The sequence below is a fragment of the Arvicanthis niloticus genome, chromosome 1 (assembly GCF_011762505.2).
Source record: "Arvicanthis niloticus isolate mArvNil1 chromosome 1, mArvNil1.pat.X, whole genome shotgun sequence".
NCBI classification, from domain to species: Eukaryota; Metazoa; Chordata; class Mammalia; order Rodentia; family Muridae; genus Arvicanthis; species Arvicanthis niloticus.
The window spans coordinates 81,811,229-81,838,977 of NC_047658.1; the positions used below are offsets into that span (position 1 = coordinate 81,811,229).

The 27,749-nt window shown below is 44.4% G+C and overlaps 1 long non-coding RNA gene across 1 annotated transcript; it reads right to left on the minus strand.

Annotated features, from left to right (window-relative positions):
* Positions 1–495: 495 nt before the first annotated feature.
* LOC143435572 (uncharacterized) lies at positions 496–22,997 on the minus strand. Its single transcript, XR_013106011.1, has 3 exons — positions 22,940–22,997; positions 22,616–22,704; positions 496–1,870 (listed from the first exon to the last, which is right to left on the minus strand). It is a non-coding gene; the product is annotated as an uncharacterized LOC143435572 (long non-coding RNA).
* Positions 22,998–27,749: the final 4,752 nt, after the last annotated feature.

Here is a 27,749-nt window from a genome sequence, read left to right on the forward strand (position 1 = left end):
CTTAATTTGATTTTTATAAAACAGGATCTCATGTAACTCAGGCACTTCTGGGAAGTTCTGGCTGGTGGTGACTTCAGATTCCTGATAGCAGTGCTGACAGTCTGAGGGAGGAGCTAGGTTTGAGCAGTCTTTGGGAGTTGTTAACTATGGCTATCCTTCCCCACCCCCTTTTAAGCTGAACACTTCTCTATATACTTCACATATACTTGCCTTTCATATATACTTGTCCTGCTGGGACAAGGGACTAGTGGTGGACAAGGGACTACCTCACTCTTGAGCTGTAGAAACTCAGAGAACAGCAGTACTCCTCACATGGGGTCAACCTGTGTCAGCCGTGAGCCTCCAGATGAGACTAGGTAGGACTGGGCAAGCACCATCTCAGGTCTCACTGAAGCAGTGGGGCTGCCTCATGAGGAGGCTTTTACCTCCCTCCCTCCCTCTCTCCCTCTCTCCCTCCCTCCCTCCCTCCTTTCCTTCCTCCCTTCTTTCCTCCCTGTTTTTCCTTCTCTCCTTTCTTCCTGTGTTTATTTGCTCTTCCTTCTCAGCATTCCTTCCTGCTTCTGCCCCCATCCATCTAGTTGAAGTTCTAAGTGCACATGAGACCATGTGAAGACTGTTAACATGGGCACAGGGATCTAAGTTAGAGCCTCATGGCTGTGTAGTGAGTACTCGTAATCACCAAACCATCTCTCCAGCCCCAAACTTCCTCATTTTTTTAGTGTGTCAAGAGAAAGTGGACTTACTGTGCCAAAGGTCACTTGTAATTTTGACACACAGTGAGGAGGGATGTTGTTATTCTTTGAGACAGGCCTTGAAACGTAGCCCAAGCTGGCCTCAAACTCATGATCCTCTCTGTCCCAGACTCCACACCTGACAAACCTACCTATTTTTGAACACACATGGAACAGCAGCCTGAGAGAATCTATGAATAAAATTTCTTTCTGAGTCTGGCACATTGGTACATGTCTGCAATCCCAGCTGGGCCGAGGGCGCAGAACCAGCCTGGGCTGCAAAGCAAGTTCTGCATCACCGTGGGCTGGAAAGCTAGAAAGCAAAACCGTGTCTCAGAAACAAAACAAGTAATGAAAAGGAAGATGCTTTTCTTTTGTTCCTTATGGTGAACTAATGAGATTTAGTGCCTTGGGATTATTAATTAATTAATCTTAAGTCTCCTGAGCAATGGTCACTTATTATCCTAAGGTTATCATGACAGGACTGACAGTTGTCTCCCTAAATTTATTCTCTTCCTCTTGAGTAGTAGCAGGTGTTGGCAATAGGCTGTGGGCAAATGGCTGCATGTGTCCTTGTGATTAAATTTATAACAGACTGTGAACAGAGGTCAGGGGAACGCGAACTTTGCCACACTTGTTTAAGTACATTTGCCTTGGACCTCTCAACTCCAGCATCTCGTCCATGCTGAATCATGCCCTGCCCTGTGGCCCATCCTTGGACATGCAGTTGAAGCTCACACTTCAAGGTGTTTAGTTAGGCGATGTCTAGGAAGGAAAATGTTCTGTTCGATGACGGCCATCAATCTGGTGTAGACTCGTCAGTTACAGAGTCGGTAGGTTCAGAATTCAGATATGGAATACGAGGTCTGGGATCTTACTGCTGAGATTGGGAAGGGACGAGGTAAGAGGGCAGGGCTGGACCTGAAAACTGCAGCTTTCTTTGCATGTTTGCTTCTGCGTTGACTGGCCTTGCTGAGAGCTCTCCTCTCTGAGATGCTACCTTGTGCTTCAATGGAGTCTCCACATAACTGTTGAGTCTGATATTATGAAAGAAATCCCGTTTTCTAGAGGCTTCTATGATTTTCCACCTCCAGGGAGTCTAGCTCAGTCTCATCTTTCTTCGGGTCCCTTTAGAGAAGCTGAAAAAGATGCAGGATTTTTCATCAATAATATTATAAGGATTATAATGTTGGAGAAGAACGAGAACCAGATACAAAACCAGAATAGAGGGAGGTCATCTAGTTCCTCTAAAAGTCTCTTTTCCTTGAATGTTCTAACAAGGCAGTTCTAAGCACATGGCCCTCAGCCCAGCAGCATCAATGTCACCTGGGAAGTTATAAAAAATGTACATCTTTTGAGTTATACTAAATCAGAAGCTCTGGAATGAGACTCATTCATTCAGAAATGTTGTCTTATAGCATGGCATTTTAGGTACCCGGTACCTCCTAAGCCCATGTCTTGCCCTTGAAAGAGTGACACATGGCACACAGAGCCCGCTGTACTTGCTACAATGTCTTCATCTTGCAGACATTGTAATTTTGCAGATGTTTAAGGCAAATCTCTGGCACATGATAGTAATGTTTCTTGAAGCTGGGGCTGGTGAGATCTTTCAGTTGGTGAAATGTTTGTCACACAAGCATGAGGACCTGGATTTGATCCCCTGAACCCATATCAAAAAATCTGGACATGGTGGCTTGTATTTATAATTCTAATGTTGGACAGACAGAGAGAAGTGGGTCTCTAGTATTTACTGGCCAGCTATCCTAACTTCCTTGGTCACCTCCAGGACAGTAAGAGAGATTTCCACCATTGCAAAACAAAAAATTACAAAGAAAAAGGAGGCTGGAAAGATGGCTCAGTGATTAAAAACACTGACTGTTCTTCTAGAGGACCTAGAATGGCTTGCAACCATCTATAATGCCAGTTGTAAGAAATCCAACTCCCTTTCCTGGCCTCTGTGAGTACCAGGCATTTATAGGGAGCACACAGACATACAGGCAAGCAAAACACACACACACACCTATATATATATTAAAATAATAACTAGGAAGAAAAGGAAGAAAGGAAGGAAGGAAGGAAGGAAGGAAGGAAGGAAGGAAGGAAGGAAGGAAGGAAGGAAATGATGATTGGTGTTTGAACAATGACATCCATGCTTGTCTGCTCCATGGCTGTCTGCTGCTTTGGCCTGCATGCTCCTCTCCCCACCCCCATCCCACTGCTCCCAATTATCTCCCGTTCTACACCCAGTAGGAAGGAAAGCATGAAATTCAGTCTTCCATAAAGTCCACAGGAGTGTGTTGCTACCGTTGAGCATGATCTTGGGCAGTTTGGGGAGCTGCATTCATTTAATTGAGACCAATGCCTCCAGGGAAGGAAAGGGTCTGTGGGCTTATCTCAGACACCCAGCGCAGAGCAGAAGACTTGCTGAGAATGGAAGATTTTTTTCAGGTTTCCCTACCCTATCATACAATGATGTGAAGCTCACTGTGTCTGCCTAGCAGATTCCCAAGGCCTTCCCAGCCAACACCCATCGCCATTCCTGCCAAGCTGGGGAAGCAGCAGATCTCTCTCTCTCTCTCTCTCTCTCTCTCTCTCTCTCTCTCTCTCTCTCTCTCTCTTTAGCTGAGCTCTGAGTCAGAAGTGGCCCATGTGTCAGAACCTATGCTCGTGCTGTCAGAGGTGGAATTGCAAAACTGTCCCCACAAGCTCCAAACACATCATCCTCAGATTAATAACTAAGCCTCGAAGCAGAAGGTCGGAAATTCTCCAACAGCTTCTGCAGCAGGCTTCCTCTCAAGGGACCGCCCTGTTTCTGTAGCTCTGTGACCCGTGTGGGTGGTATTATCCTTCCTCCATTGCTCAAGTGTCTCCAAATTGAGGAAGGGATGGGGTGAACTTGAAAAGTTTGGTATGGGGAATAATTGGTTTGTCCCAACCAAACAGCCATAGTTACCTGGGAACTTCTAGCCATAAAGAGAGTCAATTCAAGATCACACACCAACCAGTGGGGTAGCACACACCTGTAATTACAGTACTCTGAAGCCAGAGGCAGGAAGCTCACTGCAAATTTGAGGTCAGACTGGTCTATAGTAGTGAATCCAGGCAACCAAGAATACATGACAAGAGCCTGGATCAAAAAACAAGCAAGCAAACAAAATTGCCACCACCATAGCAAAAAGCAATAATAGATCCACCCTACCCCACACCCAGGGTCCAAAGCCCCATAGGTTGGATAATCCTAGCATCATAGATCTAGGCCCCTATCAATGGTCCTAGCTAACACAGACACCGTAGATGAAACTTAACACAGGCAATTCACCTGTTAGACCCACAGTCCCTCCTAAGGAAAGTCCTTTCATTGTCCCTGCTGGGGCAGCCAACAACAGTCTTATTTCTAACATGCGACCCTAGATCTCTTTGGGACTAGTAAGATGGAAATGGAAACCTAAATCCAGATGTCACAGGCCTTGGAAAGGCACAAAAAGTGCTGGGCTAACCCTGGTTTTCACTTGAGAACTGAAAGAGAGAAACACCAAGAAGATGCAGTATTTCATAGCAATGTATGCAGAAGGAAGCAGAGAAGCCATGAAGAACTATAGGCAAACAAAGGATAAGGAACAGAAGCTGCAGTAGCGGTGAACAGAGCTCGTGTTGCGGACACAGAGCAGATGTTTGGAGGGGCAGACCAAGCAACCGAGTCACACCAGCAGCTGTGCAGGGAGGGCCACAGAAGCCCTGCTGTGGGGACCCCTGGTTTCTCTGGAGTCAGCACAGGCTTCCAGAACATTTAGCCCAGCCTCTGTTAGAGCGGGAGAAAAGTCTGTCTGTCCGTGTTTGCTGCTGCCTCCACTCATTACAGAGGACTGATTTCTTCTTCTTCTTTAAAAAAATTAAGATTTGTTTTATTTTTAAGTGTGTGTGTGTGTGTGTGTGTGTGTGTGTGTGCGCGCGCACGCGCGCGCATATGCACATGAATGTGAGTACCAGTGGAGACCAGAGGAGTTAGAACCCTCTGGAGTTGGGGTTGCAGGTGGTTGTGAACTGCCCAATGTAGGTACTAGGAACCAAACTCTCATCTTCTACAGAAGCAGCAAGTACTCTTAATTGCTGAGCCATCTCTCCAGCTCTGATATTCTCTTCTTAATAACCAATACACTCAAGTACAGCCTTATATCAAAATCTTAAGAAATATGACTTTGTAGTAATGAAAGACTTGAAAGGGAAGGAAAAAAATCACCCATGTGCTTCCCTTTTCAGGATGATGAAGGCAACGATGATGATGATTGGGTTTTTTTTCTTTTTTTTGTTTTATTTTTTCTTTTTCTTCTTTTTTTATTTTTTTATTTTTTTATTTTTTTTTTGTTGTTGTTGTTTTGTTTTTGGTCTTGCTTTCTTTTCTTTTCTTTTCTTTTTCTTTTTTGGTTTTTCGAGACAGGGTTTCTCTGTATAGCCCTGGCTGTCCTGGAACTCACTCTGTAGACCAGGCTGGCCTCGAACTCAGAAATCCACCTGCCTCTGCCTCCCACGTGCTGGGATTAAAGGCCTGTGCCACCACTGTCTGGCGTTTTTGTTTTTTTGTTTTTTATTTTTTATTTTTGGAGACAGGGTTTCTCTGTGTAGCCCTGGTTGTCCTGGAACTCACACTGTAGACCAGGCTGGCCTCAAACTCACAGAGATCCACTTACCTCTGCCTTCTGAGTGCTGGAAATAAAGGCCACCACCACCTGGCTAATAATAATGGTTATCAAACACCAATAATCCCTCTGAGTCTATAGGTTAGACACTGTAAAGCCTCTACACTAAGCATGTACTGCCTTTCCCCCCTTTTTGTCATGTTTCCCCAAACAATACAATATGATCAACATGTGCACAGCATTTCTTGTGTTGGCTTCAGGAAATATCCTAGAAACGACATAGCAGACAGGAGGATGTATGTAGGTCCTACACAAATACTCAAATACTCAAATTTTGTAAAGAAGCCTTAAGTATCCCTAGGTTTTGGGGTGTCCTAGAGCCAATTCCCCATGAATTTTAAAGAGCTCATATTTCTTTATGTCCTTACATTTTACAAGATAAATTTGTAGTTACTGGGAGCATTCATTTTAGTTTGGGTTCCTATTGGTTTATTAGGGCCTCAAGAGATGAGTTAGAGGAGTGTATAGCTCAGTGACAAAGCCTTCGCCGGTGGGGGTGGGGAGGGGGCTGGATCCAGACCCCAGCATCAGACACAAACACACAGGCACAGAGAAATTCAAAAGAATGAGGAAGGAACATCTTCAGAGAAGACCACCACATATCTGTCCTATGTGACGTCATCAGGCTATGTTATCCAACATCACAGCCACCGGCTACACAGGGTCACTTAAGTTTGCATGTAACGTAATTTCAATTAAATAAAGTAAGGTTTCAGTTCCTCAGTGACTAGCCACACTTCCAGTGCCCTGTAAGCTACATGTGGCCCGTGACCACCATGGTCATTGTTATTATTTCAAAAACTCCGCTGGATGTTGCTGGAGAAAAGGTTCCAGACTTAATCTGTAAATACTTTGGGTCTTAGAGTTGTAGAGATGGCTCAGCAGTTTAGAGCACTGGCTGTTCTTTAGAGGGTCTGGGTTCAATTTTGAGCACCCATGTTGCAGTCCTGTTAACTCCGGTTCCAGGACTTTTGACATCCTCACACAGACAAACATGCAGGCAAAACACCAATGAACATAAAATAAAAATAAATTATGTACATTTTTCTAAAAAAAAAAGTTTAGTGTGGTGGCACACACCTTAAAACAACAACAACAAAATCTAAATCAAAACAAACAAATGACAAACAAAAGCAACTTTCGTTCTCTTTCACACGCCTCAAATTCTCTTCTCTTAGTGTGAAGCAAGCACAAGTAAGACATCAACAAGCAAGCCCACCCATGTCTCAGTAAAACTTTACAACACCAACAATAACAAAAAGGCAGTGGGCAGATCTCACCCTCTCTCCTGTTTTGTATCTGGCTATTTAGTTCCTGTCCCATCTTTACCTTCCTTCCCACTGTAGAGTCTGAGCTCTGTGAGAGCAGAGCCTGGGCTGACTGCTCCTCCCAGAGACCCACAAGACAGGTAGGTAGTGTGAGATCTGTTCTGGATCTTCCTCCTCTGCCTCCTCCTCCTCTCCCTCCCCCTTCTCTTCCTCTTTCTCTCCTTCCTCCTCCTCTTCTTCTCCCTCCTCCTCCTCCTCCACAGTTTTCTATTTGACTCAGGATGGCCTTTTAAACTCCTACCTCAGCCTCCCGTATGCTAGGGTTATAGGCAGGTGCCAGGGATGCTGCTCAGGAGTTGATTCAGTGTAGCTGCAATTTGAACTTGCTCTCCAGGAGGCCGAGGCTGGAGGCCTGACCATGGGAGAGTTCCCTGGATTACCAGCCAAGTGCCCAAGCTAGGGGAAGATTTACCCAAGTCTCTGAAAGATTGTCAGCTTGGCTCTGAAGACTATGATTTTTTTTTTTTTCTTGTGAAGTCTGGGCTTAGCTGAAATTAAAAGATCAAATCTGTGATCCAAAGAATTGTTTATTTTAAAATTCCCCAAATTTCAGTCGATTATGTGTCCCTCCATGTTTTATGGTTTTGTTTTTTCATTTCTGTATCACCTGCAAGTGTTTATGGGTCACTGTAACCCTTTCTAAGTCTTTACATGGGGGACTAGGGTGTGGCTTGGACTTAAAGTCTGCCTAGCATACATACATACACTGGCTGTAGGTTCCATCCCTAGCACTACGTGGTGCAATCAACCAATGCACCTCTAAACCTTTAAATATTCAGGTCAGTTTGAGTCCCTCCTTGCTTTCTCCAGTGACTCCTCGTCTGCAGGTGAGTCTCAGTGCCCTCCCGCTGGCTTCTCTGACCTCATTTCTGTCATTCACTTAGTCTACTCCAGCCACACAGACCTCTGCGTATTCTTGGAACGTTCCTAGCAAGCTGCTACCTCAGAGCCTTGGCTCGCCCCGCTGGAACGCTTCCCTCCTCCCATGCCAGTCCTCAGAGAGGAACTTCCTCAGCACCCAGTGCACAAGAGCAGCCTCTTTGCTCTTCCAAATAAGTGTCATAGCATCCAGAAAATGTTCACACCCACTGCCAGAGTATTGTTTGACATTGCATTATATTTCTAGAAAAATGTGGGAGAAATAAACAATATATGACATGGTATAAAAGTATAACATTTATATTTTCAGTCAAGCACAGTAACATATGCCTGTAACCCCAACATTTGCGAGGATGAGGCAGGAGGACTGCTGAGAGTTCAAAGCCAACCTGGGTAGGTTACACAGTACAGGCCAGCTTGGGCTAGTCAACAAGACCCTATCTCAAAATAAAATCATGTAATTTTTACCTCTCTCCTTTCTCTCATTTCCTTTGTCTATCTTACTGTGTAGCCTGGTATAGCCTCTTTCCCTCCCATGTCTATCTTGCTACGTAGCCTGGGATAGCCTCCTTTGGCTTGTCATCTTCTTCCAGTGCTGGGATGAATGCTACCACACATGGCTGACTCTTTTATAATAGTGTCTTCTTTCACTTAGTGCTGCACCTCTTGATTTGTTTAGGTTTCTATTTTATGTTATTAAAGCGTTACTGTTTTCTCCATAAAGATAGAGCATGAGCCTTTTATTGAATTTCTTCCTAGATATATAAAATTGTGTTGCTTTTGTGAAGGGTCTCTTCTTAAAAGTACATTACAGTAGAAAATGTTTATGAACCCATTTTTATCTCTAATATCATTTCTTACTGCCCACCCCCCCCCCAGGATCTTACAGGCATTAAGGGGTGGATGAAGACTGACAGTGCTGAATGGTGATATTATTTTTGATATAATGGAAAATATTGGAGAGGGATCAGATGGGAGTGATAAAGTGTTCTTTAGTGTTGATGTTTTGGCGGAAACCTTAAGTCCACTTTACTTCTATACTACGTGGCTTCTACTCTGAGGAACATTGGTCTGTTAAATTTCACCACCAGGCTGACGTGCCTTGTGGGTTATCAGTTGTTTTGGCTAACCCTTGGGCCTGTCTTTAGTTTGGGAGGTGAAGGATAGATGATAAACTAGGAATGGATACGGAAGAGGTGGAGGATCCCAGCGTCTGGATTTGCTGAGCCTTCCCCAACCCATACACACCAAGCTGCCCTCTCCTAAGAGAGGCTGTACACCTGTAGGAGTCCCCAGGGCAAAGCAGAGTCAGGAGAGGGCCCGCATGCACCTAGAGGGGAGGTGGGGGTGGGGTGGAGTAAAAGCCCGCTTTCCTCCACAGAGGACCAGGCTGTGGGTGTGAAGCAGGAAATGGGGGCTTCTGAGAACTGCTGAGCGTTCCTGGAAGCCTGTAAGAGCTGAGACATCTGGCTTCTGAAGCTCACTCTCTGGTGGCATTTGGGGCCTGGAGGACAGAACCCCTCTGGGAGCACATGCTTAGTAGTTGCAAACTCTCAGGCCTCACAGGATGTTGATGGTGAACGGGAGGAGGAGACTTTTAGCTCTGGTCCCTTCCAGTCTCCCTCTACTGTGGCCTTGTCCCTGCAGGCAGTCTTTGTAGCCTTTGCCTGTCAAACCGAGGTATGTCTTCTGGGAAGGCAGAAACATTTTCAAGGCTCCTCCTTGTCTGAGAAACCCTTGAACTGAAGAAGACAGGAAGCCACAGGCTACTGGATGGGCAGAGTCTACCTGGGGTTACCCCACCTCAGAGGGGAATGCAGCAGGCCTGAGTCATCGGAGATGCCTAACAAATAACATATTCTATGGTCACCCATCAAAGAGAGGTGGGGGCGGCTTAATACCCAGAAGAGGGCTGTTTCTGCCTCTGCCATATTTCTGAGAGAACCTCTCAGACTGTGAAACCCACACAACACTATCATATCATATAATCCTTCCTTTTGTTTTTTTTTTGAGTGCATACATGATGACTATAATATATAACCCAATAGATATTTGAAATAGTTTATTATTGTGTATCTGCATCATGTATGTGTGCGAATGAGCACCCGTGCCATGGCTCATGTTTGAAGGACAGAGAAGAACTTTGTAGAATCAATTCTCCCCTTCCACCTTTATACAAAATCTGGGGGTCAGGCTCAGGTCATCAGGTTTGTGTGTCAGGCAACAAGGGCCTTTGCCTGCTGAACCATTTAGCCAGCCCCATAATAATATTTTGTTGTTGTTATTGTTATCTTTTGTTTGTTGTTTTTCAGACAGGGTCTCTCTATAGTCCTACTTGTCCTAGAACTCAGTTTGTAGACCAGACTGACCTTGAACTCACAGAGATCCCTCTGCCTCTGCCTTCTAAGTACTGGGATTAAAGACACGCACCATCATGTCCAGCATAATATGTATTTTATGCTGTATTGATTATGGCATTGCTCATTACAGTGACAAATAAATTCACAAACACATAGACTCAGCTGGATTCTCTCTATCACATTCAGCTGAAATTGCTTGACAGTTGGCTCTTTCTTTCCTCAGTGATTCATAGAGTCCTTTCATCCTGTGGTTCTATTGTCCCCTAGGGCTTCAGCAGGCAGAAGGAGCCGAGCTGTCATGCTCAGTTCCTGAAAGCTTTGGCCCAGAAATGACACACATTTCTGCTTACCCCCCACAGGCAAAACTATATACGTGGCCACACCTGGATGTAAAGGGAGCTGATAATATCAGTCGTGCCTGAGTAGCTACTTCCTGGAAGTAGCCTGTATCACAGCAGGAGTGGTCACTGGTTGTCATGCCATGTATGCAGTGTAAAGGAGGGGACAGTGTTCAAATACCTGAGCCTAACACACACATCAAAGACTTAACAGGTGGGTACAAATTCAGGAGGCCTCTGGTGGTAAGCTTAGAAATGCCCACAGTGAACGTTCCATGTACATTTCTTAGACACAGAGATGCAAGAACCAATGAAGTTCTGAAGACAATGAGATGCCATACAGGAAGTATCGAATATGTAGGTTTTATCTTTGCTTTGCTTTTGTTTTGTTTTTTTTGTTTTTTGAGAGACAATTTCTCTGTGTAGCCCAGACTGCTCTAGAACTTACTCTGTAGACCAACTTCATTCTCAACTCCCTGAGACCCAGCAGCACCTGGATGTCCAGGTGTTTTGGAGCCCCCAGCCCTAGGCTCCTCATCACAGGCCTGGGGACCCCAACCCTATGTGGCCTTGAACTCACAGAGATCTGCCTGCCTCTGCCTTCCTAGTGCTGAAAACGAAGGCGTACACCACCACTGCCTGGCTTCCCCCCACTTTTTTTTTTTTTTAACACAAAGATTTACTGTTTTACATGTAGAAAACAGGTAGTTAGCTTGGAAAGGGAGAAGAGGTTATGACTAACACTATGTAGTTAGTATAAGGACAAATATTAGCCTGCTCAGAAGAAGGATATTAGAGATAGGAAGAAAGATGGGTGGGGGAATAGACTGTGAGTGCTCAGGGAACGGATGGGGGGTGTCGATGAAGATGGGGGGTCAATGAAGACAGGTGGTATAGCAGAGCAGGACACACCCTAGGAGAAGATCTGTGGATTCTGGTGCTGGTCAGAATCATGTTCACTTAACAAACTGTTGATTGTGCCCCTACTGTGTGAGCCAGGATTCCTTCAGGTCCTTGTATTAGTTAACCTTTCTGTTTCTGTAGTTAAAAATAGTCATGACCAAAGGCAGCTAAAGAAGAAATAATTTGTTTGAGCTTAAAATAATTTGATTCAAAGAGGGAGTCCATAATGACAGGGGACGCTTGGCAGTAGGCAGTTGCAGCAGGAAGCAAAGAGATCACATACATCTTTAATGTAAACAAGAAGCAGAAATCACGAACTGGCGGTGGGGCGAGGCTCTAAATCTCCGAGCTCTCCTCTAGTCTCGTTCCTCCTCGATAAGGTGGTCCTAGCACCTCCTCAAACAGCACCACTAAGGAGGGGACAGTGTTCAAATACCTGAGTCTAACTCACACCCCAGTATCATTGCTCCTGGTTGTCTCACCACAGTCCAGTTAACCCTTTCTTTTGAGTAACAGAATCCCTCCCACTGGCCAGGATGTAATGCGTGAGTAGGGGAAAGCTGACCCCATCTCTCACCCTAGAGTGGTTTCCAACTGGATCCCTCTAACCCAATCTGGAAACCCAGTCTCACTTGCCAGAGACAAGTTCAAAAAGTTGGGCCAATACCAGACAACACAGGAGCCCTCTGGCCATGGTCTCTGGTCCAGGAGCAGGTACACAACCTAAGCCAGCCTAAGAAGATGAAAAGGAGGGATTTATCCTTGTTTGGGAGGAGGAGGAGTTTTTCTCTGAAGTGAACAAGGAAGCATGCTGTTATGGGAGTAGCTCATGACATGGTGGCACTGGCCATCTCCGGACAATGCAGGAGGGCAGTCTGTAGACTGAGGCAGTACAAAGACTAGGATGGAGTGGGGAGAAGTCCCGAGCAGTGGAGTCAGAGCCCTGATTATTCCACGCCTGGAGCTGCTGCACTGTAAGCCTCCCCATTATGTGCCATGAACAAGCTCTCCACTGTCTTTGCTGTTCCAGTTAGGTCTTCTGTTTCATGATGCTTGAAGGTCTTAACTAAGACAATAAAGTTTTAGCAGCTAGCAACCCTCAAGAATGAGCTCATGCCAGACACACTTTTTATATCTGCAATTTTATTTACTGCTTTTGACAACCTTAGGAGACAAATAGAACTATTGTCCTTATTTGTAAGTGGGTTTTACTCAATGTTTTATTATGGGTAGTAAATGGCAGAACCAAGTCGCTGGAGCTCAGAGTCTGTGCTTTTTGCCATAATGTTGTATTCGTTTCTATGTGAAGCAGAGGGAGAGCCAGCAGGGAAGCCGGGAAGCCAGAGACTAAGGAGGAGATGGCCGAATTCTTATTGTTTTTGTTTGCTTGTGTTGGCTTGCAGCTGTTGGGGATCCAGGGCCTTGGACATGCTAGGCAAATACCCTACCATTAAGCTCCACCCACAGCTCTCTGCTTTTTGCATTTTTAATTTTGAGATAGGGTCTCAGTAAGTTGCCCAGGCAGGCCTTGAACTCATGGATCTTTCTGCCTTATCCTCCTGAGTAGCTGCAATTGCAGGCCCACACCACCAGGGCTGACTGATTTTGAGGCAGGGTTTCAGGAAACTGGTACTAAACTTGCTATATAGACAAGGTCTTGCCTTGCTACATAGAAGGAGGCTTCTGTTCCTCCTGCCTCTACTTCCCCACATAGTGAGCTCAAGACCAGCCTTAACTGTGTAGTGAGACCTTATTTCCCAAAAACAGTTCCAGTAAGCCAGGCATGATAGCATACTCACAAAATGCCAACACTCAGAACTCAGAGATAGGAGGATCAAGATTAAGAACTAGAGTTCAAGGTCAAGCTTGGCCGTATACAAAGTTTGAGGCCAACAAATCATTACATGCAGTCCAGGCTGGACTTAAACTTGGGATCCTCCTGCTTCTGCCTCCTAAATGCTGGGACTACAGTTGAGTCCCAGTAAGTCTGTTCTGCTTCTGTTTTAATTTGTATCTCCTTAAAAAATAAAAATGATGACCAACCAAAAAGAAAAAGTTTGAGGCCAGCCTGGGCTAGATGAGACTCTGTCTCCTCACTACCATCAACCCTCAACCACCTCAAAAAGAACTGTCTTGTGAATATTCTCATTAGGTGAGATAAAAGTTGACATTTACTAAGATAGGACAGTAATGTAGTACGCGGGATGTAGCAACTCATCCATCCACTTGTTAATCTTACTGTTCCTCTGTCTGAACCGCCTATCCCTGGGGCACCTATTCCTCACCCCATTCCTCTGTCCAGAGATCCTCTTCATTCTTTAAGAACTTGAGTCACATGCCACACCTCTGTGAGTTCTTCCTACATCTCATTGCCCCAAACCCTCAGCTCTGGGCACTTACACAAGTTTGTTCAGATTCCTACTACAGCTCAAATATTATCACAGTGAACTTGTTTTCAATCCCCTCTCTCACAAATCCCAGGGCCCCTGGGGACAAGACTACAGCTGGCTACCCCTCCCCCATGCTCCCACTGCTTGGTTTAGCTAAGTATCAGCGGGACACTAGAACAAGTGAGACTGGACAAAGTGTATGTGTATCTGTCAGTTACATCTCCTTGAGGATTTTCTGCCTTACCCGGTGCTAGGCTGAGGCCCCATAGAGATATAAAGTTAAAAAGAATAAGCCCTTTCTCTTGATGTTCATGAACAAATTGAGGGTACATTCATATCTCCTTATTACACATCACAGAAACTCAATATAAAGTAGTGTAAAAGAAGCAAATATGACTAGGACCCACCATTTATGTGTCCCAGGCAGAATCTCTCTCACTGCAGAAGTAGCTGCAACTGATATCTGAGGGCTTCCAGCAATGCTATTCGCAAGATTAGTTCTCCTATAACTTACTCTTAGTAGCTTGGTCCTTCGTCCCTGTGAAAACTCCTGACAGCAGCAAGCTCTGCGTTTACATCTGATCTCATCCAAAATAGAGCTTCTAATCCCAGTGCTTCCCGCTGGGAGGGCTTGTGCACATCTGTAATCCCGGCACTTGAGGACTGAGACAGGAAGATTGTAAATTCAAGGCGGGCTTGGGCTACACAGAAGTTAGAGACCAGCCTAAACTATGTAGTAAGAGCCTATTTATAAATAAAAGTTCTCAGAAATATTCCCATTGAAATATTATATTTAGTTATGTGTGTGTGTGTGTGTGTGTGTGTGTGAGTGTGTGATTGTATGCACATGAAGGTCAGAGGACAACTTGGAAGGGTTGATTTCATCCTTTGATTATGTGGTCCAAGGGACTGAGTGCACTTTATCCACTGAGTCATCTCATCAGCCCCTCAATTTTAAAATTTATTTTATTTTACTTATTTTTGTTTTCTGAGTAGGCATATTTTGCTTTGAATGTAGGTATTTACACCATATGTGTGCAGTACCTTCAGAGCACACAAGAAAGCACTGGATCCCCTGGTACTGGAGTTATAGCCAGTTGTGAGCCACCATGTATGCTGAGAGGCAAACCCGGCTCCTCTGGAAGAACAGCTAGCTCTCTCAACCTGTAAGCCATCTCTAGAGCCCCGGCATAGGTTGTTGTTGTTTTATTAAGTGAAGCAAAATTGAGACTTATTTAGAAAAATGTAGTATACACCCAAGGGTGGGTGCCGCATTCTAAAGACAATCTCCTCTCAATGGTTTTGATTAAGTGACTTGATCGACTGAGCTAATCACAATGATTTCATTGAAAAGGCAGGCCTCAACCACACGGCTACCTCTAGACTTCTGAGTTAGAGTCAGTTCCATCCAGTTCTTACTGACTAAAAGGGAAGGAAAATCACTAGAGCAAAATGAAGATTTTTTTTTACCAAATGGGAGAGAGGAAAACTAATACATCATTTGCAGAAGAGATGCTCTATGTATGAGTCATATGCAGGACTGGAGCCATGATTGTCTTAGAAGCTAACAGACAAAGCCAGGTAGGAGAAATGGACCCCTTCAAGGCCAGTGATCCAGGAACAGGGAAAGGCATGGCCAAAGGCAGGTGACAGAGAACCTTTGGAAGTTTCCATTTTTTGTGGGAGCCTTTGGGAATCAAGACCAGGATTTTAGTTGGGGTAATGACATAAAAACCAATAATGTTCTGGATTGGGGGAAAGCCTATTGATTTGACAGTTACCAAGAATAGGCTTATTTTTCATGTTGATGACTGGGTAAAGCAGGCCAAGTAAAAGCACTCTCCCTTAACCTCACTTCGAACAAGATGGAAATGACATGAGCCCAGTGTTCGACCTTGATGTCCAGAACTGGGTCTGCCTTCCCTTATCCAAGGAAGTCTGGGCTTAGAGATCATGGGGATGGCACCTGTGACTTAATACAGGACCACTCTGTGGAGTGGGCAGCTGTGGAAACAACCATCTGAGTGGAGAGAAACAGAGGCTACCATGATGGTCGATCCTGGAGACTCAGAGGAAGTTCGATTGCTCATGTCTGCAAGCCCAGCATTCATGAGGCTGAAGCAGAACTTCTACAAGCTTGAGGACAGCTATAGAACATAATATGTGCATAACAAGGCCCTTTCTGAACTCTTCCTACCATGGAGGAATGGAGAGGCTGATGTTAGATGGGCCTGCTTTGAGTCTCATGTTGATGACTTCTGACATTACCTTGGACATGTTGTAACTACCCCGAGCCTCAGTTTCCTCACAGTAATAAAAATCTGTTCCCACCTAGCAGATAGATGACAAGCTTAAATAAAATGGAAGGCATTAAGAACCTGGCCTGTTTCTGTTTCACAGAATTGGACAATAAGCATGACTTCTCAGCCACAAACCCACATTCTGGCTCCAGGACAATTACTATTTCATTAATTTTGAAGCACACTCTCCTGACTGCCTACCTCCATATTTCAAACATCCTTCCAATTAGAACTCACTCTGTACTGCAATGTAGTTTAGCTTCTGGTGTCTTTTAACAATCCACGAGGTGACAGAATGTCTTTACAATCAGTGTGTCACAGACTGTGGGCTCAGTCTTTCATATTCTGGTAACTCAATTTCCTCAGTTGTAAAACGAGGCTATTAGTAGTATCTGCCTTATAAAGTTGTTGTAAAAATAAAAAGTTGTATTTGTTTTGAGGGTATCTGACATGTCATGAAGGCTTAGCAAATCCCATTCTTATTTTTGTTGTTATGTCAGACCAGGTGGGGAGTGGTAGGAGCGTTATGACGTGAGCATCTGCTGGAAACAGCAACCTGGAGAGCTGTGCAGAGGTGACAGTGGGTCAGTAGGGCAATGGTGTTTCCCATGATCCAAATGGTAGACTGAGCGTGATGCTGCATGCTAGCACTCAGGATTTGAGGTGGGAAGACTGCTAGTTCAAAGCTAGGTGAGACACATAGAAAGACTTTCATCTAAAAAACAAAACACCGGGGTGAGGATGGAGGGATGGCTGAACCATTAAGAGCATTTGTTGCTCTTCCAGAGGACTTGAGTTCAAGTTCCCAATACTCATGTCATGTGACTCACAACTATCGGTAACTGCAGCTCCAGGGGGCCACAAGCCTCTGGCTCCAGTTGTGGTGGTAAATATCATTTGGGGGTTTCCACACCACCTTTGATTATTTAGTTCTCAAACCCTTTATATTCATAATGTATAATGCCTTAAAGCATCAGAGCTGGGCAGATATCTATCCTCTATGTTAGTTTGTCTACTCCCCTGTCAGTAACTCCGAGATATCACTTGCCATGTTCTATCTAGGCTGCTCCTACTCCAACAGGCCAGCCCTCATGGCCATGGCTCATGATCCACCTACCCCATGGCACCTTCTCCATTTCTGTCTCCTTCCCGTCCTTTGTGGTCTCTGCCTCAGATCCCAAGGCCCCAATTCATGCCCTGCCATGCCTACCTCTCTTCTGCCCAGCTACAGGCTGTAAACATCTTTATTAACCAATAGTTTTAAACTAAGGAGCAAGGTTTGTACCGGCATACGTGAGAATGCACACATCTTGAGACAACTAGACCTTGGGATACAGAACTTAGCATTACCATACATAGCAACGGACCAAACCTCAACATCCACTGGTACTTACACTCATGCATACTTAACCCACACACAGACACTTACACATAATTTAAAAATAATAAAAATAAATTCTAGAATTAGGGAAAAAACTAAGGAGGAGCAGAAGGAAGGAGCAATAGTTTGGAAGCTGACATGCAGCTGACGGAATACAAAAAGACAGAGGGAACAGATTTATAAATGAAGATCAGCCGTGACAGGCTGCCAGGCTGCTGCCCTGTGGGGATGGGATGGTGGGTTAAAAGGGATTATCAGACTGTGCTAGTATATGTCCTTGTTGGACTTGGATATCCCCTACTTATAATAGCTACCAATGTAGTCATTGTCATATGCTTCTGTGCTAATTGATAACTATTATATTACAATAATTTTTTTAAAAAAATCAAACCTGTGAGTCAGATCATAGTATTAGGTCACTTTTGTAGAAGATATGAAAGTTCAGAGAGATACGCTGCCATGCTCAAAGTCATGTGGCTTTTAAGTGGCAGAGCTGGAATTTGAATCAGGGCTCTGCCACACTGCTTCTTGGGTTTGGTCCACCAGCATCTCTCTGTCTATCTAGAAGCCATTTCTTCCCTCTATTCCCCTTCTCAGGTCTCTGTCTCCTGAGCACACAAATGCCAAGCTCACGAGTCATCTGTTTTGCCAAAATTCTGTTCCGATTTGATAAACTCTAGCCAGGCCAGCTCACTCAGCATGATTCAGCCAGAGAGAATAGCAAGGCTGCATGCCCGGCATGCCGACCAGCTGAGCTCAGGCAGGATGGGTGGTGTTCAGGAACCTCGGCCTGACAGATGGCTCCACTCGGCTGTCTTCATGGGCCTGGTGCCAGGTGCCGCAATCACTCTCTGCAGGAGGGAGTTGTGGGAGCCTAGTTCTGTATCACATGTGTGGATATATGGGTATGTGTATGTACTTAGGGAGCACACAGGAGTGAGGGTGTTTGTGATTCACATGCTTACTTGGATGTTTGTGTATGTTTATCTATGTGCTCATGCCTGTGTGTACATTCTGTGTGCCTATGTGTGTCTGTGTGTACATTCTGAGGTGTGTGTATGTTCAAGTTTCAAATCTGCATTCATTTTGGTTGTGTGAGTTCACACCATGAAAGAGGAAGACAGAGATGTGGGGGAGGAGAGAAGAAGGGGTTGCTTTTGAGTATCCCCACTTGCAGGGAAAGCTGCTGTGTGCCTCTTCCCTCAGATCTGCCCTCATCAGCCAGCAGCAGCAACAATAGCAACATGAAGCAATAACAGCAACAGCAGCAACAGCAGCAGCAGCAACAGCAGCAATAACAGCAGTAGCAACAGCAGCAGCAGCAACAGCAGCAATAACAGCAGTAGCAACAGCAGCAGCAGCAGCAACAGCAGCAACAACAGCAGCAGCAACAGCAGCAACAACAGCAGCTGTAACAACAGCTGCAACAACAGCAGCAGCAGCAACAACAACAGCAGCAGCAACAGCAATAACAGCATGCAGCAGTAACAGCAACAGCAGCAGCAATCATCCTATTCCCATTGTGAAATGTAGGCTGTGGATGAATTTCCGATTTCTAAACACAGCTTTTTAACTATGTTTTCCCATAAGGTAGAGATATTAACTGTGAATTTAGGGTTCCTTTAAAACTCTGGTGACCAGAATAATAACCTCAGACATATCATCTCACGAACGTTTTCATGGCCCTCACAAGGTACTCTCCAAAACCTAGCAATGGCCTTTGATTAAGAAAACTAAACATTTGCACAGCATGTAGGGAGTGCCACCTAGAGTGAGACCTGCTTAGGGAATCCACAGGAGAAATGGATGGAGATACCTTGTAATAAATAGGACACTGCAGTTGAATTCAGGGACAGATGTGTGGAGAAACTGCCAGAGGGGCTCCAGGAATGATTCAAGAATTCACCAAAGAGGCAGACACTCAACTCAGGCAGGGCATAGAAATGTGAGAGGCAATTGTGAAATCACAAAGATGGGGAAGGACATAAAAAGCAGAAGGGATGCTCTGCGTGGACTGTCTTGGAGCAGCCTGTGGAGGGCCTGATGCATCACTAGACTAAAGGTTCTGGAGTTGTGTGAGCAAGGAATGGTTTGACCTAATGTGTGATTTGCAGAAATCAAAACACACCTATCATTTGCCCAGAGAGCAAATAGAAATCTGTTGGCCATAGTCCCTTTGAGAGAAAATGAAGGTGTGAGCAACACTGTGTGGGAAAACTAGAGGAAGGGTATGCGCTAAAGATATTTAGCAGATAAACCAGTCAGGAATCAGGTCCTGCTCTTGGGAAGCAGACAAGAAGAGTGCTGGCTTTCGTATTCGAGCCAGATACGTGTTTGTGCCATTTGCTGAGCTAGACCCACAGCGCTACGGTGACAGCCTCTGGGAAGGACAGGCATTGGGGATGCAATACGAGCCATCCAAGAAGAGATTTACACTAAGCAATTTGCTGTGTAGGTGTGGAGCTCTGGGAAGAGAGATTCAGAAACAAATCTGTGAGTCACTAGAGATGGACGGTAAGTGAAGTCATGGGTGGTGGCCGAGCTCAGTAAGGGAGAGAAAAGATGCCACTGAACAGGGCTGGGAGAGAAGTCAGGGTGTAAGGGTGAAGGAGACAGTGAGGGGGGATTCTTGGGATCTGGAAGAACTAGAATAGATTCAGAAGAGAACTGACTCCTGGAAGCACAGAATTTTAAGAATGAGGAAATGGTCATTAGTATCAAAGGCCAAAGTAAGGTCAAGTAGGCTGAGGAAGGGTGTAAGGCACAATGGGAGGGACTTTTTATGCTCTTTATTGGCACTGTGATCACAGCGTCCCTGAACCACTCCAGGGAATAGGCACCGAATTTGAACAATGGGAGGGCATACCACAGGTGATCGTAGGAGGCTGCTAGAATAACTTCTGAACAAGATGGGGTAAGAAGCATTAAATTTATCCTCCTGCTGAAAACAAGGATAAACAAGGCAACATGCATAAAACAACTGGGGCCAAAAACAAGATGAGTCCCCACACCATATCTATTTGCTCTGTGGAGAGTTTGCAGGCTGCAAGGCACAGAGAGGCATCCAAAGTGGACCTGACACAGTCTCTGAGAGGAGGAGTTAGAACTGGTTGTTCAGGGATGCCAAGATGGCTAGTGCTCACAGGGCACAGAGAGATCTCTAGAGTTCCAGAGAGAAGGACCTGGTAAGTCTCTACATAGTGGTTTGCAACCTCTGGGTTGTGACCACTTTGGGGGTTGCGTATTGGATATGCTGTACATGCATTGTTTCATGCATTTTGCCTTGTTTATCCCTGTTTCGGCAGGATGATAAATTTAATGCTTCTTACCCCATCTTGTTCAGATATTTACAACTCATAACAGTAGCAAAATTAGTTATGAAGTAGCAGTGAAAATAATTTATGGTTGGGATAATTGTAACGTGGGGAATTGTATTAAAGGGTCAAAGCATTAGGAAGGTTGAGAAGCTCTGCTCTCCCTGGATATAATGACTAACCACACGGGAGGCAGCCGAAAGCTAAGGAAAGGATGCTGGGAGCAAACAGGTACGACACACATTGGAGCTCACACAAGATTGTAAATAGTTCATATTCCCAACAACCATTGTGGAGAAACCTTATATTAAGCCTGGGGAGAATGCCCAGAAGGATGTTGCCTGATGCTGAAGCCAACTTAGTCCTAGGATAGGCTTCACTCCCCAAACTACAAAGTAATCTCAAAGGTACCAAACTGTGTCCAAGTAAGTTAGCTACATCCTAGAATAAAGCTCCAAACAAGGAAATGAAAAAGTCCAGTGCAGATAATATAAAGTTCATAGACATGAAAAAAAGATAGGAAATTATGACTCACAATATAGAGAAATATCAATTAATAGAAACAGACCTACATTGACAGAATGAGAGAATGAGAAGAACAGTATATCAGATATTATAAATATACCTCACTTCACATAGTTAAGAGGACAGAACAAAGCATAAGCATGGTGAAGGGTGGGCTAGATGACATAAAAAAGACCAAACCAAACTTAAAGAAGTAGAAAGTGCAGTATTCAGATGAAAATATAGTAGACAATAGCAACAGGTTACACACTGCAGAAGAAAATACCAGCAAACTGGAAGTCGCAGCAACAGAAGTGTTCTGTGGTGGGGCGGTGGGCTGTGAGGAGCAGCTGGGTGCTTAGTCGAGCATAAGCCTGGAACCCCGGACCCTTATTGGACGACAGGTGTTAGGCTCTGCTCCCCGGCCCTGGTTCTTTTCTTTCAGCTTCAGCCCTCCACAGCCTCTCCCACAGAGTGTTCTATGGCCATCAGTCACAAGGAACAGTGCCTCAGGCTCTCCCACATGCAGATGAGGTATCTCTAAGCTCTCAGACCAAGCCAATAGTCATTATCTGCTGCCAGACCCTAACCCACCCTGAAACTGTATATAAGGGCTCTATTTAGGGGAAGTAAGGTGCTCGAGAATCATCCTGGTGTCTGAGAGTTTCTGTCACAAGAGCTGTAACACTTGAGGAGAGATCTGCTCTCCAGGAACCTGCCTGGGACACCAAGCTGCCTCCTTGCCAGCTAGCTGGCTTCTTATTGACCCAGCCAAGGTCTGCTCAGTGCCGAGAGACATGTGCAGCACCTGGGAGTTACCCAGCAGCGACAGCATAGAGCTAGCAGAGGCAGCAGTTGGGGCAGGTAATCTCCCCTCCCTGCTCGAACTATGTGCCCTTTGGCCGGGACCTCCCGGAGACCGACGGACAGTGGAGACACGGGCAGAGGCAGCAGCAGAGACAATAGCAAACCCTTCCTGCTCTCACCCTGTCCCCAGCTGAGGGAGATCATCCTGGGACTCCCTCCAGAACAAGGGACCCACATTCCAAGATGAAATATATTTTTTAAGGTCTTCAAAGAATTGGCTGGCACTTAATTCTTTTAGCTGGGTCTAGTGGCTCATGCTGGTAATCCTAGCACTCGGAAAGTTGGGGCAGAAGGATCGCTGTCAGTTTGAGGCCTTCTTGGGCTGCATGGTGTGTTTGAGCACAGCCTAGGTTACAGTAAGACTCTGTCAAAGAAAAACAAAACAACAACAACAAAAAGAAAATAAAATATAAGCAAGCTATTCTCAGTGTATCTCTAACTGGAAATCTCAGAATAGGGACTAGGAAGTGTAGAACAAAGCGTTAACCCTAATTTTTCTCTTTTTTCAAGAGATATCCGTTTATGACTCTTGAGACCACCATCATATCTGGCCCTAAATTTCCTAATTTTGCAAAAACTATAGACTCATAGAACCAAGACCTCTGGGAAGAGACCTCACAACTTACCCTATCAATAAAGTCAGCCACCAGCTTGGTTAAAAGCCCACACCAGAGTCTCCATTCAGAATCCCTCAGCTCCAGCTGTGGGTCATACCCTATAACATAAGGTTTTTACATGAGAAAAATCAAGTAAATTCACCTCTTTACAAAAAAAAAAAAACAACCAAAAAACAAAAAACAAAAACAAAAACAAACAAACAAACAAAAAAACCCCAAAAACCTAACAAACCATTTACCCAAGGAAAGTAAACAAACTGCTAATGAGAACACGACAAGACGCTTTTGTCAATAATGAGATAAAAGCTAGAGCAAATATTGCTGTATACTCACCAGAAATTCAGAAATAAAACCACGCAGAGTGTCAACTGCTCATGAGGATAAAAAGCTAAGTATGACTGCTTTGGACAACAGTTTTCTGCTTCTTAAAAGGTTAAGCATGCTGGGCGTGGTGGCACACACATTTAATTATCATGTCAGTTAACGCATTAATGACACCCCAGATCAGGTACCAAAATGCACTGATGTTGCATTAAGAGATGAAGACAGAAAATTCCTCTTGGATTAATTTAACCAGAGTGAGCCCAAATTTGAGTTCTCCACTTTTTAATCTCATCTTTCATCTCCCTACAGTTTGTGGTTACTGGGCTGTCTGCTGTCTGTCTGTTGTGTGTGTCTGATCTGTCCCTGTTGCCTGTGCTTAACAAAGGGCTTTGCTATGTATTCATTGAACAACACAGAAAAGATAGTGGAATTCTTTTCCAAAAATTTTTGCAGAGTTTCATAAGGGAAGTGGGTATTTACTGGCCCCAAGTGACCCAGACTAGCACTTAAACCTCACGAAGATGTTATCTATCTACCCTCACACGTTGTTTCTAATTTTGTGGTGGATATTTGTTCCAAGGTTGCTTTCTTTTTTTTAATTAATTAATTAATTTATTTAATGTATATGAGTACACTGTAGCTGTCTTCAGACACAAAATGAAGGCATTGGATCCCATTACAGATGGTTGTGAGCCACCATGTGGTTGCTGACTCAGGACCTCTGGAAGAACAGTCAGTGTTCTTAACCGCTGAGCCATCTCTCCAGCCCCACAAGTTTGCTTTCAATTTGTTGGCTGCTTTCAGTAAATGATTTACCACAACATACATACATTATTCTGCATCACTGACACAAAAGACTTCATAATTTAAGATTAAAGCTCTGCATTTGACTTAGGTTTTAAAAACTGATTGCTTAGGAAATTCAAGACACAGGTTAGTTACACTGTTCTTTTAAAGCCAGATTAAACCAAAACTGGTTTTTGTGTTAGTTACTTTTCTATTGCTGTGAAAGAAACAGGACCAAAACAACTTATAAAAGGAAGTGTTTACACTGGGGCTTACAGTTTCAGAGGGTTAGAGTCCAGGAGAGCCAAGCAAAGGCATGATGATATGAATAGCTGCAAGCTTACATTTTGATCTTCAAGTTGGAATCAGAGAGAGGAGGACCTGGAGAATGGTGTGGGTCTTTTTGAAACCTCCAAGTCCATCCCCAGGTGAAACACCTCCTCCAACAAGGCCACACCTCCTAATCCTTCCCAAATAGTTGCACCAACTAGGAACTAGGTATTCAAACAGATGAGCCTATGGGGGCCATCCTCAGCCAAACTACTACGAGAGCTTGATTGTATTGTTTTCTTGAATGCAAGTTAAACCTAAACAGGATGAATACACAGTAGGACAGCAGGTTAGGTACTTGTTCTTAAATTATGAATAACATAGCTTCAAGGTCAGGGAAAATTCAGTTTCTTTGAAGACAAGAACTATTTCACAAAAATATTGCACCACAAACTCCATGTAGCAGAGGTATGTGGATCCCCTTGGTTTGAGGCCATCCTTGTCTACAGAGGGAGTTATAAGACAGCCAGGGCTACAAAGTGAGGTCCAGTTTAAAAAAAAAAAAAGTTAAGAACACTTGGGAGACCAAGGCAGGAAGATTTTGAGTTTAAAGGCAGCCTAAATGGCTTGGCAAGGTCATATTGAAAAACCAGAAAAGAAAAGAATAAAGAAAATATTAAAAAGAAAAGAAGAAGAAAGCTGGGGCTGGATGGTGGCCCGTAGTTGATCCCTCTATAGCAAAAAACTGTTAAAAGTTAGGCACAAACTTACAAGGGTTTATTTGGTTTTGTTTGTTTGTTTGTTTTTAAGATTGTTAGGGATCAAATCAAAGGCTTTGTTCAGGGTAGGGAAAGATATTACCACTGAACTATATCTCTAAGGTCTTCCTATAACTACAACTTGTAATTTAACTTCCTGTCTCTTGCTTTTTATTGCTTTGATAAAGCACCATCACCCAAGGCAACACGGGAAGAAACGGGTTTATATGGCCTACATATATATTATCCAGATCATAGTCCATCATGAGGAGAGCCAAGGCAGGAACTGAACAAAGCAGAGATCATGGAGCAATGCTAATTACAAGCTTGTTTTTTTATGCAACTAGGACCATGGACCCAGGGGTGATACCAACCACCATGAGCTGGCCCCTCCCACATCAATCATTAATCAAGAAAATGCCCCACACACATACCGACAGGCCAATCTGATGGAGACATTTTTCACAAATTGAGGTTCTGTCTTCTCAAGAGACTCTAACTTGTGTCAAACTGATATAACGGCACACGGTATCGGATGATTTGTATAGAGGAGAACACATCTTCCTCTATAGCAGAGGAGGGGACAGGTTGGGCAGGATTGCCTGCTACATCCAGCTTTTAGCCATCTGTTATTAATGTCAAAGTTAATTTCCAGGTATTTGCCCTTAGGTGGTTTAACCTTGATCAGTTACAGCTATGAAATGCTGATGCTCTAGACAGTACCCATGCCTAGGAAGGCGGAGGCAGTGAGAACAGGGCAGGACCTGGAGAAGAGAATGTCACAAGAAGAAAGCAGAGTGCACACCACACTGGTGGACACTCCAGAGTGTAACATAGTGGCTAACTCACAGCCGAGTCAGATCTTCCTGTCTCTTGTAGGTGGCATAAAGACAGGACCATGCTGAAAATGGAGAGGAGAAACCTTAGGGTAGCATCTACGGTCTGTAGTCAGTAGTCTCTGCCACGCATCACTCAAACACCTTGTCAGGGAATTCCCAAGAAGGCACTAAGAAGCCTTAGTTCTGTTATTATTACAAAGTCAGTAACACCCGATTATTGGGGGAAAAAATAGCTTTCCAGGTAGTGGTGGTACACATCTTTAATCCTAGCATTTGGCAGGCAGATCTCTAAGTTCAAGGCCAGCCTGGTGGTCTACAGAGACAGAAAACAAAAGTGAAGAAAAGAAAAAAGAAAAGAGAAAAGAATATGGAAGCCATTCTGTTTCCTGACTGGGTGAGTGGTAAACTATTCCCTGCCCTGACAAGTGCCTGAGACAGTGTAAAAGAAGGAAGGACTTGTTTTTGGTTGGTGTGCTGAGGTTGCCGACCTGAGGTTGCTCCGTTGTTTCTGGGCCATGGTGAGGCAGTGCGTCATGGTGTACAGGAGCAAAGCTTTTTATATCCTGGCCACTGGGAAGCAGACAGACAGTGGAAGGGGAAGAGATAAGATATTGCTCCAAAGAACATGCCCCTGCTTTTTCCACTAAGGCCTCATCACCCTTCTCCCAACAATACCAGCTAATTGTGGGTCTACCAATGGCCATTGGTGGGTCTACCAATAGGCCATTGATTAGGTCAGACACCTCATGTTCCATTTCTCAATGATTAGATCTCAGAGCTAAGATCAAACCCTAAACACGTGAGCCTTTGGAACATAATTCATAGCCAAACCACAATAATGGGTGTTTTGTGACACAGTTTCACTATGAAGTCCTGGACTCATTATGTAGCCCAAGCTGTTCTCAGACCTGTGGCAATCCCCCTTAGAAGTGCTGGGATCTCAGGAATGTGCTATTTAGCCCCAAATAAGTTTGCAAACTCTTGTGTGTTTTGCCTGGGGTGGGTGTCAGGGGGGAGGTTAGAATCTTCTCTTTGTTCCTGATGCTTAGAAATTTCACAGTGAATGCTCTGTATTTCACCATCTGCTGAGATAATGCTTAATTTTCATTTAGCGTACTTTGTGTTCTATAGGCCTATTCAGTGGGAAAATGAGACAAAATCAGAGCAAGTCAGTCTGGGGATGGGAAAGTTTTCATTCATCTTTTCCTTATTTTTTTTTCCTGAATTTCCCTTCATTTGAATGTCAGCCCTGAAGGTTGCATGTTATGTAAGGGTCCAAGAATCACTGAAAGTAGATCCCAGACTCAAATAGTATGCAAAGACAAAGAGGATTTATTCTGCAGAAACAGCCAGTATGCCTGAGTCCACCATCCAAGCAAAATGGCGACCATAGAGGAAGCTCACAGACCACTGTTAAAACCAGTTAGGGCTTTACCAGTTGTGGTTAGGTCACCTTCATCAGGATTGGTTGAGCTTATGATATGGGATATTTGTACACTTCTGATTGGTTGGTTTATACCTTGAGGGAGAGAGGGTTACCCGATACAGACTTTGTTTTATCTGTTGTAAGCCCCTGGCCAAATGTTGGGGCTTTTGATTTTTTTTGAGTTGTTGATTGATTGCACTTATTTTCTGAGTTTTTTTCTAAGAAGCCTGGGCTGTCTTAGGAAATTGAAGCTTAAGGCCTAACATGGCTGCCCGTTCTAAAATGGAGTGAGTTAGGTCCTCTCACTTTAATCCTCTGTCTTTCCTCCCTTAGCTGCTTCTGAATTTCCCCTTGATTTCTGAGAGATTTCCTTCACTGAAATATCCAATTTCCTTACCAAGTTTTGAATATCCAAGAGTCCCTTTTTTTTTGTTCTGTATGTGTCCCTTTATTTTAAAACAGCGAATATAGGCTGGGCAGTGGTGGTGCACTCTTTCAGTCCCAGCACCCTGGAAGCAGAGGCAGGAGTATCTCTATGAGTTTGAGACCAACCTGGTCCTACAGAGTGAGTCCAGGACAGCCAGGGTTATTACACAGAGAAAACCTGTCTCAAGAAATAAAGCAAAATAGCACATGTGGGGCTAGAGAGATGTTTCACGGGTTTAGAGGATGTGTGACTCTTGCAGAGGACCCAGGTTTGGTGCTAAGTGCTCACATGGCAACCGCAGCCATCAGTAACC